Source organism: Lithobates pipiens, unplaced genomic scaffold (genome assembly GCF_037356315.1).
Source record: "Lithobates pipiens isolate NorthernLeopardFrog02 unplaced genomic scaffold, aLitPip1_a1.2 Scaffold_10, whole genome shotgun sequence".
In the NCBI taxonomy this organism is placed as follows: domain Eukaryota; kingdom Metazoa; phylum Chordata; class Amphibia; order Anura; family Ranidae; genus Lithobates; species Lithobates pipiens.
The window spans coordinates 116,154,960-116,169,694 of record NW_027507686.1 but is presented as its reverse complement, the minus strand read 5'-3'; the positions used below and the strand labels follow the sequence as shown (position 1 = coordinate 116,169,694).

The following is a 14,735-nucleotide window of genomic DNA, read 5'->3' as shown; positions in this document are numbered from 1 at the left end:
AGATCCTGAAGGAGAATGTCCGACCATCTGTTCGTGTATTTAAGCTGAAACGAACTTGGGTTCTGCAGCAGGACAATGATCCTAAACACACCAGCAAGTCCACCACCGAATGGCTGAAGAAAAACAAAATGAAGACTTTGGAGTGGCCTAGCCAAAGTCCTGACCTGAATCCTATTGAGATGTTGTGGTATGACCTTAAAAAGGCCGTTCATGCTCGAAAACCCTCTAATGTAACTGAATTAGGACAATTCTGCAAAGATGAGTGGGCCAAAATTCCTCCAGGGCGCTGTAAAAGCCTCATTGCACGTTATCGCAAACGCTTGGTTGCAGTTGTTGCTGCTAAGGGTGGCCCAACCAGTTATTAGGTTTAGGGGGCAATCACTTTTTCACACAGGGCCATGATGGTTTGGATTTTTTTTCACCTTTAATAATAAACACCTTCATTTACAAATTGCATTTTGTGTTTACTTGTGTTGTCCTTGACTATTGTTTAAATTGGTTTGATGTTCCGAAACACTTAAGTGTGACAAACATGCAAAGGAACAGGAAATGAGGAAGGGGGCAAACACTTTTTCACACCACTGTATAACCCCTCCCATATGGGAGGCACCTCAGTTTTGTAGCAAAGCAATAAGAAACCACGTAAAACCCAAGAGGGGCGGGAGCCCTGTGTCCCGTGATGTACTCTCAAGAAAAGGATTTTACAGGTAAGCTGTATATAAAAATCCCATTTTCTTGATCATACATCACGGGACACAGGAGCTTCATTACATAGTGGGATGTCCCATAGCAATGCTCAGATTGAGGGGAGGGAGACACAGATCATAATTATAGACCGCCAGGGACCGGAGGACCTAAACTGCAGCCTGCAGTACGCTGTGCCCGAAGGCGATATCCTCTTGCCCTCTGACATCCACCTGATAGAATCTGGTGAATGTGTGGACCGATGACCAAGTTGCAGCCTTACAGATCTGAGCCAGAGAGGCCTGGTGATGCACTGCCCAAGAAGCACTTACAGCCCTAGTAGAGTGCGCTTTCACTTGAAAAGGAGGAATCTTCCCCTTTACACTATAGGCCTGAGAAATAACCTGTCTAATCCACCTTGAGAGAGTGGATTTTGACGCCGCCTGGCCCTTCCTAGGGCCTTCCGGCAAAATAAACAAGCAATCAGTTTTCCTTATCTGAGCGGTTGCTTGAAGATAAATACTGATTGCTCTAACCACATCCAAAGTGTGCAAAGATTCTTCTTCTGCAGACTGTGGGTCTGGAAAAAAGGATGGTAGGATTACATCTTGATTCAAATGGAATCCCGAAACCACCTTAGGTAGAAAGGACCTGTTGGGACGCATGACCACCTGGTCCTTATGAATAATTAGATACGGCTCCTTGCTGGAAAGAGCTGCTAGCTCTGATACTCTTCTAGCCATGGATATGGCTACCAAGAAGACCAATTTTTTAGTCAGCAGAACTAATGAAGCCAGATGCAAAGGTTCAAATGGTTGCCCCTGCAAAGCCGAGAGAACCAAATTCATATCCCAAGGGCATACCGGAGGTTTGACTGGCGGTCTTATCCGCATGGCCCCCCTGGAAAAAAGCCCGAACCAGGGAATGCAATGCAAGTGGCTTTTGAAAAAACACTGACAGGGCCGATATCTGCACCTTGATAGTGCTTATGGCCAAATTCATTTCTAGGCCTGACTGGAGAAAGGCCAAGATTCTGCTAATGACATACTTTCTAGGATGCCATTTCCTGAGTTCACACCAGGAAACATATGCCCTCCAGATTTTGTAATAAATAAGCCTGGAGGCCAGCTTTCTGGCATTGACCAGAGTAGAAAGGACTGGCCCTGAAAGGCCACGGTCTCTCAGAATGTGGGTCTCAGCAGCCAAACCGTCAAATTCATACTGTGTAAAGCAGGATGGTAGATTGGACCCTGAGAGAGCAGGTCTGGCCGGAGAGGGAGGATCCATGGCCTGCCTACTGCCAACTTCATGATCTCCGCGTACCATGGTCGCCTGGGCCAAGCCGGGGCCACCAAAAGGACCGACTTTGTCTCCCTCTTGACTCTTCTCAGGAACTGCGACAGAAGCGGGCTCGGGGGAAAGGCATAGATCAGATTGTACTGATCCCAGGGAACTGTCAGAGCATCTGACCCCTGAGCAAGTGTATCTCTTGTTCTTGACACAAAATTGTCCAGTTTCCTGTTGAACCTGGATGCAAACAGATCTAAGTCTGGAGTACCCCACCTGTGACATATGTTCCGAAACACGTCGGGGTGCAGAGCCCATTCTCCTGGGCACAACTGCTGGCAGCTCAGAAAATCTGCCTGCCAATTTTCCACTCCTGGAATGAAGACTGCAGAAAGACACGGAACATGCTTTTCTGCCCAGACAAGTATGCGATTCACCTGGGCCACCAGACTCCTGGTACCACCCTGGTGATTGATATAAGCCACTGCTGTGGCATTGTCGGACTGAACCCGAACCGGGAGACCTCGTAGTCTGTAAGACCACTTTATGAGAGCCATATAAACTGCCCGGATATTTATGGGCAATAGCTTCTCGATCGCAGACCATTTCCCCTGCGAGCACGTCTCCTCCAATACTGCTCCCCAGCCTGTCAGGCTGGCATCTGTTGTGATAATCTTCCAGTGAAGAGGAAGAAAAGTTTTGCCCTTCAGCAAATTCTTGGTTTGTAACCACCAGACAAGACTCTTGCGTGTCCCTGGGGATAGACGCATAGGAAGATCCAAGGCTTGGGGCTTTCTGTTCCAAGCCGCAAGGATGCATCTTTGCAGAGGCCTTGAGTGGAACTGGGCGAATGGGAGGGCCTCGAAGGAGGCGACCATTTTCTCTAACAGTCTCATGCATAACCGAATGATGGAAGATCTCCTGTCCAGAATTAGTCGCACCAGATCCCCAATGGCCAAGGCCTTTGGCCTTGGAAGAAACACCTTGCCCTGAGCGTTGTCGATGATCATGCCCAGGTATTCCAACCTGGTGGCAGGCTGTAGGGACGACTTTTCTAGGTTTATGATCCAACCTAGGCGTTCCAGGTGTTCTAGCGTTCTGGTGACGCTGTGGTTCAGGAACGCTGCTGTTTTCTCCATGAGAAGCAAATTCTAGATAAGCCATGACGGCTATACCCTGAGCTCCTAGGTTTGCTAAGAGAGGGTCCAGAATCTTTGTGAAGACTCGAGGGGCCGTAGCAAGCCCGAACGGCAAGGCCACAAATTGAAAATGGCGCCGCTCTACAGCGAACCTTAGAAATTTTTGGTGTGCGGGAAAATTGGCACATGGAGATATGCATCTTTGATATCTATTGATGCCATAAATTCTCCCCCTTGCAGGGAGGAGACCACAGTGCGGATTGACTGCATTCGGAAGGACCGGATGCGTAAAAACCGGTTCTGATCCTTCAGATCTAGGATAGGTCTGACACTTCCATTTGGCTTTGGAACAGTGAAGAGATTTGAGTAAAACCCTGAACCCTGTTCTTTTGGGTCCACTTCTACTATCACCCCCTGGGATAGTAAGTGATCTAAGGCCAGAAATAGCGGTTTTTGCTTTACTGGATCCCTGGGGATCCTTGACCTTAGAAAGCGAGAAGGTGGAATCTCCTGAAACTCTAGCCTGTAGCCCAGAGATACCAAAGAGATCACCCACTTGTCCCGGATCTCTTCTCGCCAGGCTCCTGCAAATCACAAGGAGTCTTCCCCCCACTCGGCCGAGCAGGGGCGCCCCTTTACAGGGAAGCTTTTGGGCTCTGCTTGGCAGGATTTCGCCCCAAGTCTTTTTCTGTCCCTGGGCTTGGCCTTGAGCCTTTCCTGTAGAGGAGGGTTGAGACTGCCGTCGCCACTGCTTAGAGGTTGATGCTCCGGGAGAGAGAGCACGCCTGGACGCTTGCTCCTTTTGACTGGAAGGAGAGTAGATTTACCCCCTGAAATTTTTTGGACGAATTTGTCTAACTCTTCTCCAAACAAATGTTCCCCTTTAACCCAATCAAATGCTTCTTGCATGACAGCTCAGCTGCCCAATTCTTTAACCATAGGACCCTTTGCATGTGTACCAACATGAGGGACAAACGTGATGCTTGTTGAACATATAGTTACATAGTTACATAGTTACATAGTTAGCCAGGTTGAAAAAAGACACAAGTCCATCCAGTTCAACCTTAAAAACAAATAAATAAAATAAAAAATAATCGTACAATCCAGATACCCAATTTTATGCCCACAATTGATCCAGAGGAAGGCGAAAAAAAAACCCAGCAGAGCATGCTCCAATTTACTACAGCAGGGGAAAAAAATTCCTTCCTGATCCCCCAATAGGCGATCGGATTTTCCCTGGATCAACTTTCCCTATGTTAGTACCTAGTTATATTATGTACCATCAGGAAAGTATCCAAGCCTTTCTTAAAGCAATCTACTGAACTGGCCAGAACCACCTCTGGTGGGAGTCTATTCCACATTTTCACTGCTCTAACTGTGAAGAAACCTTTCCGTACTTGAAGCTGAAATCTCTTTTCCTCTAGACGTAAAGAGTGCCCCCGTGTCCTCTGGGTTGACCGTACAGAGAACAACTCAACACCAAGTTCACTATATGGACCCCTAATATATTTGAACATGTTAATCATATCCCCCCTTAATCTCCTCTTCTCAAGAGTGAATAAATTTAGTTCCTCCAATCTCTCCTCATAGCTGAGTTCCTCCATGCCTCTTATCAGTTTGGTTGCCCTTCTCTGCACTTTCTCCAGTTCCCCGATATCCTTTTTGAGAACTGGTGCCCAAAACTGAACGGCATATTCCAGGTGAGGTCTTACTAATGATTTGAACAGGGGCAAAATTATATCTCTTTCTCTGGAGTCCATACCTCTCTTAATACAAGAAAGGACTTTGCTCGCTTTGCAAACAGCAGCTTGGCATTGCATGTTGTTATTGAGCTTATGGTCTACCAAAACCCCCAGATCCTTCTCCACTATGGATTCCCCCAGTTGTACTCCCCCTAGCATGTATGATGCATGCATATTCTTAGGCCCCAAGTGCATAACTTTACATTTATCAACATTAAACCTCATCTGCCACATAGTCGCCCAATTAGACAGTGTATTGAGGTCGGCTTGTGAACAGAATCCAAAATCGCATCAATCATGAAACACAGAATATGAGGCAGTTCTGCCCAAGCATCTGCTTAACCTGTTCCTTGAGGAACTGGCACAACCCCATGGCTGCGACTGTAGGTTGCACCACAGCGCCAGTCATGGAAAAGGAGGCTTTTAATAAGGTTTCCAGCTTCTTATCAGTTGGATCCTTAAATACCTGCGCATTATCCAAGGGACAAGTCAGGTTTTTATTCATGCAGGAAACAGCCGCATCAACAGATGGGACCCCCCACTTCTTGGTGAAACTTTCCTCCAGAGGATAATGTATAAAAAACCTTTTAGGAGGAGCAAACAGTTTATTGGGATGTCCCCAATCCTCATACAGCAATTCATCCATTAAGGGATGGATTGGAAAGGAATAGGCAGTCTGTGGGGCTTTCCTGACTCCCAGGGAAGAAACAGAGGACGTAGCGACTTCAGCAGCAGGCATTCTGAATGTGGTATGCACCAATTCAGTATAATACTGCACCTGTTTTCTGAGCGCCTGGGAGGAGGGAACTGATTCATCCGACTGCTCATGATCCCTGTACCCAGACAGGGATCTCTCCTCATTTTCAGAAGAATCCTCTGAGAGAGGAATTTCAGCAGAGGGAGGGGATCTACCCCTTTTCCTGCTATCTTTCAGGGAAGCAGAAATAAAATTCATTATTCTCCCTTCAAAACCCTCCAATGTAGCCCTAAGGGAGTCCTCAGTGACATAAACCCGGGCTGGGACATTAGGAGAGGCTGCAAAACCTGACAGGGGCACTGACTCGTCTTGAGAGGCTGGCTCCAGTCTTGCAGGGGGGGATGGTAACTTACAGGCACTTTTTGAACCCCTGGACCTAGGTGGTGATTTACCAGTGCCCTTGCTACCTCCCCCTGAGACCCTCTTACGAGGAGACATAGTCCTAAGCTACAAAGCAGAGGTACTAGTACAAGTGCAATTACTGTTGTGCTTAAAGTCTCACAATAAATATATATGCTTAAACTGCACAACCTGATGCTGAGTAGGTATCTAAGGTTTGCCTGGATCCAATCCCCATGGATGCTTACTGCCCACAGCTCCTGTGTCTCCACTTACAGCCCCCTGATGCTCTGGGCTTTTTAAAACTGCCGCCTGGCGCCTGCACAGTACAGCGCCGTGCACACCAACGTGCACGGCTCACAACCACACTCCCCCTCCTCCATTAGGCTGGGAACGCGCCCGGCGCATGCACGAGGACCGCGGGATCCAGGGGGGGAAAGGAACTCCACCGGAGCTGCGTGGGACCCCCAGACTACGTGGGACCCCTGTGTTACCTTGTTGTGGCAGGGATTGCAGTGGAGACGTGAGACAGCTGGAGAACCAGGCTTCACTGAGCGTGTGTACTGAAAGGCATGTAAGTATGCATCAGGCTGCTCTTACTCCCTCTAGTGGTGGAAACCAGGTAAGACATACTACTACTCACAATGAAGAAATCCATCATATACTAACATATATAGGATTAACTTCCCTTACCTGTCCCTGCCGCAGGAATTGCTGAACCAGACAAATTCCAGCCTTCACCCATCACGGCGGGCAGTGTTAGCCAACCTTCAGGTTTATCTGGGGCTCTTTCTCAGAAGAGCCTCCTACCTGGACCATGTAAAGACTCTGCCAGAAACTTTTGTGCGCTCTGTGTAAACAGTACACCAAGTCTGGTTTTCCCAGAGCCCAGTCTTTCAATGGAGAGGACTTACAGGCCAAACCTCGTTTCTTCGGCTGATGAGGCCCGGGTACCATACCATCTTGGGAGTCAAATATCGGCCCGAGGTATGGATCCGTTTTGTTGTAGCCCTTAGGCCCCTGCAGAGACCTGCACAGAGCTAAAGTTTTACGTGACCAACCACCATAGACACTGGCGAAAAAGAAAACTGAGGTGCCTCCCATATGGGGGGGGGGGGGGTTATATAGGGGAGGAATTCTCCTTAACCACTTTCAGACCGGACCATTTTGCTGGTCAATGACCAGAGGTCTTTTTACAATTTGGCACTGCGCTGCTTTAACTGGTAATTGCGCGGTCATGCAATGTTGTACCCAAACAAAATTTGCGTCCTTTTTTTCCCACAAATAGAGCTTTCTTTTAAAGGTATTTGACTGACTCTGCGATTTTAATTTTTTGCGATATAAACGTAAAAAGACCGCAAATTTTGAAAAAAAATGATATTTTCTACTTTTTGTTATTAGAAAAATCCAATAAACTCAATTTTAGTCATACATTTAGGCCAAAATGTATTCAGCCACATGTCTTTGGTAAAAAAAAAAGTCAATAACTGTATATTTATTGGTTTGCGCAAAAGTTGTCACATCTACAAACTAAGGTACGTTTTCTGGAATTTACGCAGCTTTTAGTTTATGACTGCCTATCTCATTTCTTGAGGTGCTAAAATGGCAGGGCAGTACAAACCCCCCCCCCCCAAATGACCCCATTTTGGAAAGTAGACCCCCTAAGGAAATTGATAAGAGGCATGTTGAGCCCATTGAATATTTTATTTTTTTGCCTCAAGCGATTGAATAATGACAAAAAAAAATTTATTTTATTTTTTTTACACAAAGTTGTCACTAAATGATATATTGCTCACACATGCTATGGGCATATGTGAAATGACACCCCAAAATAAATTCTGCTGCTTCTCCTGAGTACGGGGATACCACATATGTGGGACTTTTTGTGAGCCTAGCTGCGTACGGGGCCCCAAAAACCAAGCACCGCCTTCAGGCTTTCTAAGGGCGTAAATTTTTGATTTCACTTCTCACTACCTATTACAGTTTTGAAGGCCATAAAATGCCAAGATGGCACAAAACCCCCACAAATGACCCCATTTTAGAAAGTAGACACCCCAAGCTATTTGCTGAGAGGCATGTTGAGTCCATGGAATATTTTATATTTTGCCACAAGTTGCGGGAAAATTACAAACTTTTATTTATTAATTTTTTTTTCACAAAGTTGTCACTAAATTATATATTGCTCACACATGCTATGGGCATATGTGAAATGACACCCCAAAATAAATTCTGCTGCTTCTCCTGAGTACGGGGATACCACATATGTGGGACTTTTTGTGAGCCTAGCTGCGTACGGGGCCCCGAAACCAAGCACCGCCTTCAGGCTTTCTAAGGGCGTAAATTTTTGATTTCACTTCTCACTACCTATTACAGTTTTGAAGGCCATAAAATGCCAAGATGGCACAAAACCCCCACAAATTACCCCATTTTAGAAAGTAGACACCCCAAGCTATTTGCTGAGAGGCATGTTGAGTCCATGGAATATTTTATATTTTGCCACAAGTTGCGGGAATATTACAAACTTTTATTTATTTTATTTTTTTTCACAAAGTTGTCACTAAATTATATATTGCTCACACATGCTATGGGCATATGTGAAAAGACACCCCAAAATAAATTCTGCTGCTTCTCCTGAGTACAGGGATACCACATATGTGGGACTTTTTGGGAGCCTAGCCGCGTACGGGGCCCCGAAAACCAAGCACCGCCTTCAGGCTTTCTAAGGGCGTAAATTTTTGATTTCACTTCTCACTACCTATTACAGTTTTGAAGGCCATAAAATGCCAAGATGGCACAAAACCCCCACAAATGACCCCATTTTAGAAAGTAGACACCCCAAGCTATTTGCTGAGAGGCATGTTGAGTCCATGGAATATTTTATATTTTGCCACAAGTTGTGGGAAAATTACAAACTTTTTTTTTTTTTTTCACAAAGTTGTCACTAAATGATATATTGCTCACGCATGCCATGGGCATATGTGAAATGACACCCCAAAATAAATTCTACTGCTTCTCCTGAGTACGAGGATACCACATATGTGGGACTTTTTGGGAGCCTAGCCACGTACGGGGCCCCGAAAACCAAGCACCGCCTTCAGGCTTTCTAAGGGCGTTATAGTTTTGAAGGCCATAAAATGCCAAGATGGCACAAACCCCCCCCCCAAATGACCCCATTTTGGAAAGTAGACACCCCTAAATTTAGGGGTACACTAGTGAGACTAGGTAATAAATGACGGGTGCCCTGAAACTATAAAAAAATAACTAACCAACCAGCGTCACCTGTAACAGTTATATGGTGATCACTGGTGAAAGGGTTAACTAGGGGGCAATCAGGGGGCTTTATGCGGTAGTATATGGGGGTCCCTGGCGCTATAAAAAGCTGCGGCGAACCTAAATACCTACCTGCCTAACTAGCGTCACCTGTGACACTAATACAGCGATCAGAAAAACGATCGCTTATTAGGCTGGGTTCACACTGGAGCGATGCGGGAACGCCACGAATCCGCGGCGGGTTCCCGCATCGCATGCCTCCCGGCGGCAGTTCACACTGCCCTATGCGAACTGCTGGGAGTGTCAGTGAAATGTTAATGACACCCCCAGATCAGTTTGCATATCGCAGTGCGATCTGCAAACTCGGATCACATGGTGTGAACACCCATGCGATCCGATTCTGCTACGGACCAAAAAAAGGGTCCCGTGCGAGTTTGCGGCGGGTGTGGCGGGTGCGGCGGGTGCGACGCAAATTCAGCCATACTATCTGTATGGCTGAACTCGAATCGCACAGAGATCGGATGTGATTTGCACTGCAGTGCGGTGCGAATCACATCCGTTCTCATAAACCGCTGCAATGTGAACCGAGCCTTAGTGACACTGGCGATGGGGGGTGATCACGGGGTTAAACCTTTATTGGGGGGGTTAGGGGGGTACATTAGAACTAAAGGGGGCTAACCCTAACTGCCCTAACAGTTATTACAGTCACAAATGACACCAATGCAAAAAAAAAAAAATGCAATTGGTGTCACTGTGACTGGGGGGCAGGGGTAATTGGGGGGGTGAAGGGGGAGTGTGAGTGTGCCTGGCATGTTCTACTGTGTAGTGTCGTGTTGGTGCAACTCACCGATCCTCTCTCCTCGGTGCCGGAACGAAAAATACCGACACGGAGGAGAGATTACATCACTTCCTCTGCCTGTGTTTACATTACAGGAGAGGAAGTGATGTCACGGAGCATTTCCATTCGTCGGGAGCGATCGCGAGGGGGTGGCCATGAATGAATGGCCGCCCCCTCATCCCGGATCGCTCCCGAACGAATACCGACCGCCGCAGGCACCGGGGGGGGGGGCCCGATCGGGCCCCCCACCCGCGGGAAGGCAGGGACGTATATATACGCCCATATGCCTGCCCGTGCCATTCTGTCGACGTATATCGTCGTGCGGCGGTCGGCAAGTGGTTAATTGGGGTCAACCAGTGTCCAATCACCAGAGGTGCCTATATAACCCACTATGTAATGAAGCTCCTGTGTCCCGTGATGTATGATCAAGAAAAGCATTTATTGCTTAAATTATTAATCCCCACATGCTGCTGCCATTTTGCTGAAGCCAGAAATATACTATCTGGTACAATCATTTTTTTATTGAAAAGCAAAATGAAATACAATATAAAAGTTACCCATGCAGGGGCCATATGCAGACATACATAAATGAAAATTGCTTGTACTTGCAAACTGCATTTGTCGAATAGGTGCATGACAGTTTAATGAACAGCATTGAAAAGATTGAACAACTCGGTCACATGGTGCAGGCTATCGGCCTAAACAACTAGCTGAGCCTAAAGACCCAGGTATAAGAACATGTAAAGAAAGTACTTAGAAAATGTCACAAGAGAAAGGAGAGGGGTATCAGAAAAATCAGAGGATAGTACTAAATATTATACCTGTGTGAAACCAAGTGATGTCCACCAGGAAAATGCCCCAGGTTGTTTGAGGCCTGGAGGTAAAAAGTATGATTCAAGAGTAAGGATAGGAAGGGGAGCATAAGTCCCAGAGCTGCGGACGTAAAAAATCACCCTAAAAGGTCATACAAACTTACAAACGTATCAGACAACATTTTGCAGTCATACGTTTACATATATTTATCATGGGCATGCTTTATCTGGGATGTGTTTTGCGGGCTTCCGCTTCTTCAAAGACCATACAGGCAAGCATTAAATGTGACTAAAAATAGAAAAGATCATTTTAGATACTTCTACATGTAGCACTCACCCCCGTAGGAGCTGCTTATGAATGTTTAATCCTGTACTCTGCCTATCAACTCCAAGAACAGTCTCAACCCCTCTGGCACACCTGTATGGTAATGTTAGTGTAAGACCTAGCGGTAAAGAGAAACAATGTAATGGTACACTATATAGTATAGCCTTGGAACTCATCACTTCACCAGTTGCAGTAATAGTCTCACACCAATTGTCAATTAACCACATAAGAAGTTTACTGAGAAAGTACTTAGCACAATAAACACTGTGGTAACTTTGATATAGAGAATGACAATAAATAACAGTCAATATGTACATGAAACTGAAAATTCAATGACCACCATAAGGGTATATATGCAGACAGGCGCACAGTCTCCTCAAACACTTATATTAAGCGCCTTCCCACTTGTCAAGGCTGGTTTAGCCCTTTCTTCTCTGGGCTGGCTGCTCAGCTGTCGACTAATTGCAAGCTCTCCTCTCTCTCCACAGTTACCCAGCTGTTCCTGATCCTGCTCATCTGACCTGCCTACTTAAAGCTGTCCAGCTCACTTCAGCTCTGCCTTCGCCTTGGTCACATCACAAGAAACCATCTTCTGTGATTCTGTTTAAAGACTGGCTTGCTGGCATCCCTTGTGGGTTCTTATCCTGCTTGCTGTTGCTCCACTTGGATCCCTGACTTCTGGCCTGGCTGATTACCCGATCTGGTTATTGAACTCTGGACTGGCTGACTACTCAATCCAGTTACTGAACTCTGGCTATGCTTTGACTATACTTACTCTATTTACCTTTTTATTTTTCATTAATAAACAAGTGTGATTTAATTGTACTTCTGTCTCGGTCTGGTTCATGGTTTCTGTCACCACTGACCTCAAAGCATACGCACCAAATCTGCAATAAAAGTTATGAACATGCAGTAATACAACACAATAAATATATTGTGTGCTCCAGGGCTCCCCCTAGGTTGTAATGCAATGTTAACAATGCAAAGTGAACTATGGTGCCTTGTTGAAGATGATAGAAGCCCCTTGTCTTCTTGATCTTCAGCTAGCTCAGGGTATTAGACTGCAGTATTGTAAATCCAACAGAGAAACAAGTAGACAGCAGGCTATGGGATAAGTGATGCACTGAGAATTGTGTACTTGCAAAACAGATAGCACTTGAAGCATTTTATCCTTAGCAGTGGGTGTGATGCAGCATTAACTTTATAGCACAGGGAAGGCAACCCTGAAGTTCCATTGTATGCAGCCTATGGATAAGTAAGATCACTTCTGTGGGACTACAAGTCTCACCAGCAGTCTATAGCAGACACACTTAGTCAACAGTACACTATATGGATCTGGGCAAGTGCCCGCTCACCACAACAGGCCCAGATGCTTGCAAGGCTCATTTTCTGATATCTCAGTTCAATACAAGCTGGCACCATCACACCACACCGCTCCTTCTGATGGCTGATGACTGTAATGCAGGAAACCTCTAGAAATCTTGGATTTGCCGGTCCATCCGCACACTGGATTTAATCGACTGTGCTCTGGAACTCCTCAGAGTCCAAACTATTCCACTTCGTGTCCTACAGGCCGCGGTCTGCTGGTCACACACAGACCTCACTGCAGGCAGGTTTTGAATGGCATCCCAAGAGACCAAAAGATGGCCGCACTGTCCCTTTTATTCGCCTACCCAACAGGCTGTTCTGTGACCTGGCATTGTGGGTAGGTGAAATGGGCATTGTGGGTCAGTAGTTCCCAGACTGAGTTTGAGCACACAAATCACTTCCTCATTGACTACATCTCCCACAATGCTCTGGAGTGTGGCTCTACAGAAACCAAACAAGAGACTTAATAGCATTAAAAGAAAAAAAAAGACACTAGAGGGAGCCAAACTCTTACTCAAAAATATCACATTATTTAATATAGTAACTTGGGTGGCAAAACCGCTACGCTACATACAGAACTATTTACAAGAAGGTATATGATAACTAAATCAAAATAAGTGAAAAAGTCATCTATAAGATTCAAACATACTATTCTCATGCATAGCAAACCATAATTCAGGAAGGGATGGGAGAAAAGTGAAAAAAGAAAACGGAAGATGGCGAAAAAAAAAGAAAGGGGGAGAGGGGGAAAGAAGAGAAAAACGGGGATACTAGGTTCAATAAACAAAATAAATCAAAAATTAATCTGACACATACATATATATTGGGGGGGGGAAATATGTCAAGCTCAGGGGTAGATGCATTTTTAGTGAGTTCACAGCCAACAGGAACTTCAGTCTATGGGGATGATAGTCCACTTTTATTGAAATTAACAAAAATGAAAGTTCAATCCAAAGACATGCAGGTAGGTTAATTGGCTTCTGTCCAAAATTGGCCCTAGTATATGAATGGGGACCTTGGATTGTGGGCTCCTTCAGGGTAGGGACCAATGTGAGTGTGCAATGTACAGGGATAGGGACAATTGTAGACACTCACTCAGGTTGAACTGGATGGACTGGTGTCTTTATTCAACCTAACAAACTATGAAACTATGAAACTATACATGCATGGGTTGCCCACACAGGGTTCTTCTTCCAAAAATTACAACACAAACAAAAATACCAAGCTACCTGGCTCACAAGGCTCACTCGGCATTGGTTGCAGTATAAAGTTGCTCAGGCCCACTCCTGGCCTTTAGGAAGGGGTTCTCATGACACTCCAGGCTTTCACACTCCTCCAGGCACAGTCAGCACAGAGCGGTGTTTGTATACTGATACAAGGCTCTCTTTGTACCCCAGAGGGGTGTGTGATTCAAGAGGTGGATAATTGCATTCTTACTCTGGTGGAAGGTGCATGCTAAGAGAAAAGTGGCTGAATTATCTGAATTGTCCACATATCCATCTGCTACATAAAGACTATTGGCCGTGGTGTTTTCCATTGCCCTATGGTTTCATTACCATCAATTTTTTATTTCTATTTTTATTTTATTTTTAGCACTGTTTTAGTATTTATCTGATGAAAGGAGGACTTTAGCTCTGGTGATACTACTGTAATACTACATTTATATTTATTCAAACAGCTGCTTAGTCTTATTTTATTTTTTGATCTCATCTCTATTTTATATTGGTAATTTTTATATTTTTATCTTTTGCTTTTATCTATATTTTTTTACATTTTTTTTTTCAATTTTAATGTCTGAGACATCGACATATGATATCGAATAGTTCAACACATCTACCTGCTGCTGGCACTGTAGGATTGAGGTGGCACTGAGTTGGTGACCCATAGGCCATAGTTATACCTCATTTATCTATATACACGCACATGCATACAAACAATAAAACATTAGTGATGGACAAACTTCCGATGGGATGTTTTGGGAACCATGAACACGGCCAAAAGTTTGCAAACCGCAAAGTTTGCGGCGAACCCCATTGACTTTAATGGCAGGCGAACTTTTAAAAACCTCCAGGTCATATTTTCAGCCACAAAATACTTACTAGCTGTGCACACATAGTCCCACAACATGGACACTGACATAACACAAGTATTAACTGAATCTGGGATCGACAACG

General features: G+C 45.3%; 1 protein-coding gene across 1 annotated transcript in view; it reads left to right on the top strand.

The window, feature by feature from the left end:
• RASGRP2 (RAS guanyl releasing protein 2) overlaps positions 1 to 12,018 on the top strand; it is a 1,719,722-nt gene extending 1,707,704 nt beyond the window's left edge. The window contains exon 17 of the mRNA XM_077457736.1: positions 11,682 to 12,018. The gene's annotated coding sequence lies outside the window, so the exon portion shown is untranslated. The remainder of the gene's footprint in view (positions 1 to 11,681) is intronic.
• The last annotated feature ends 2,717 nt before the right edge of the window (positions 12,019 to 14,735 follow it).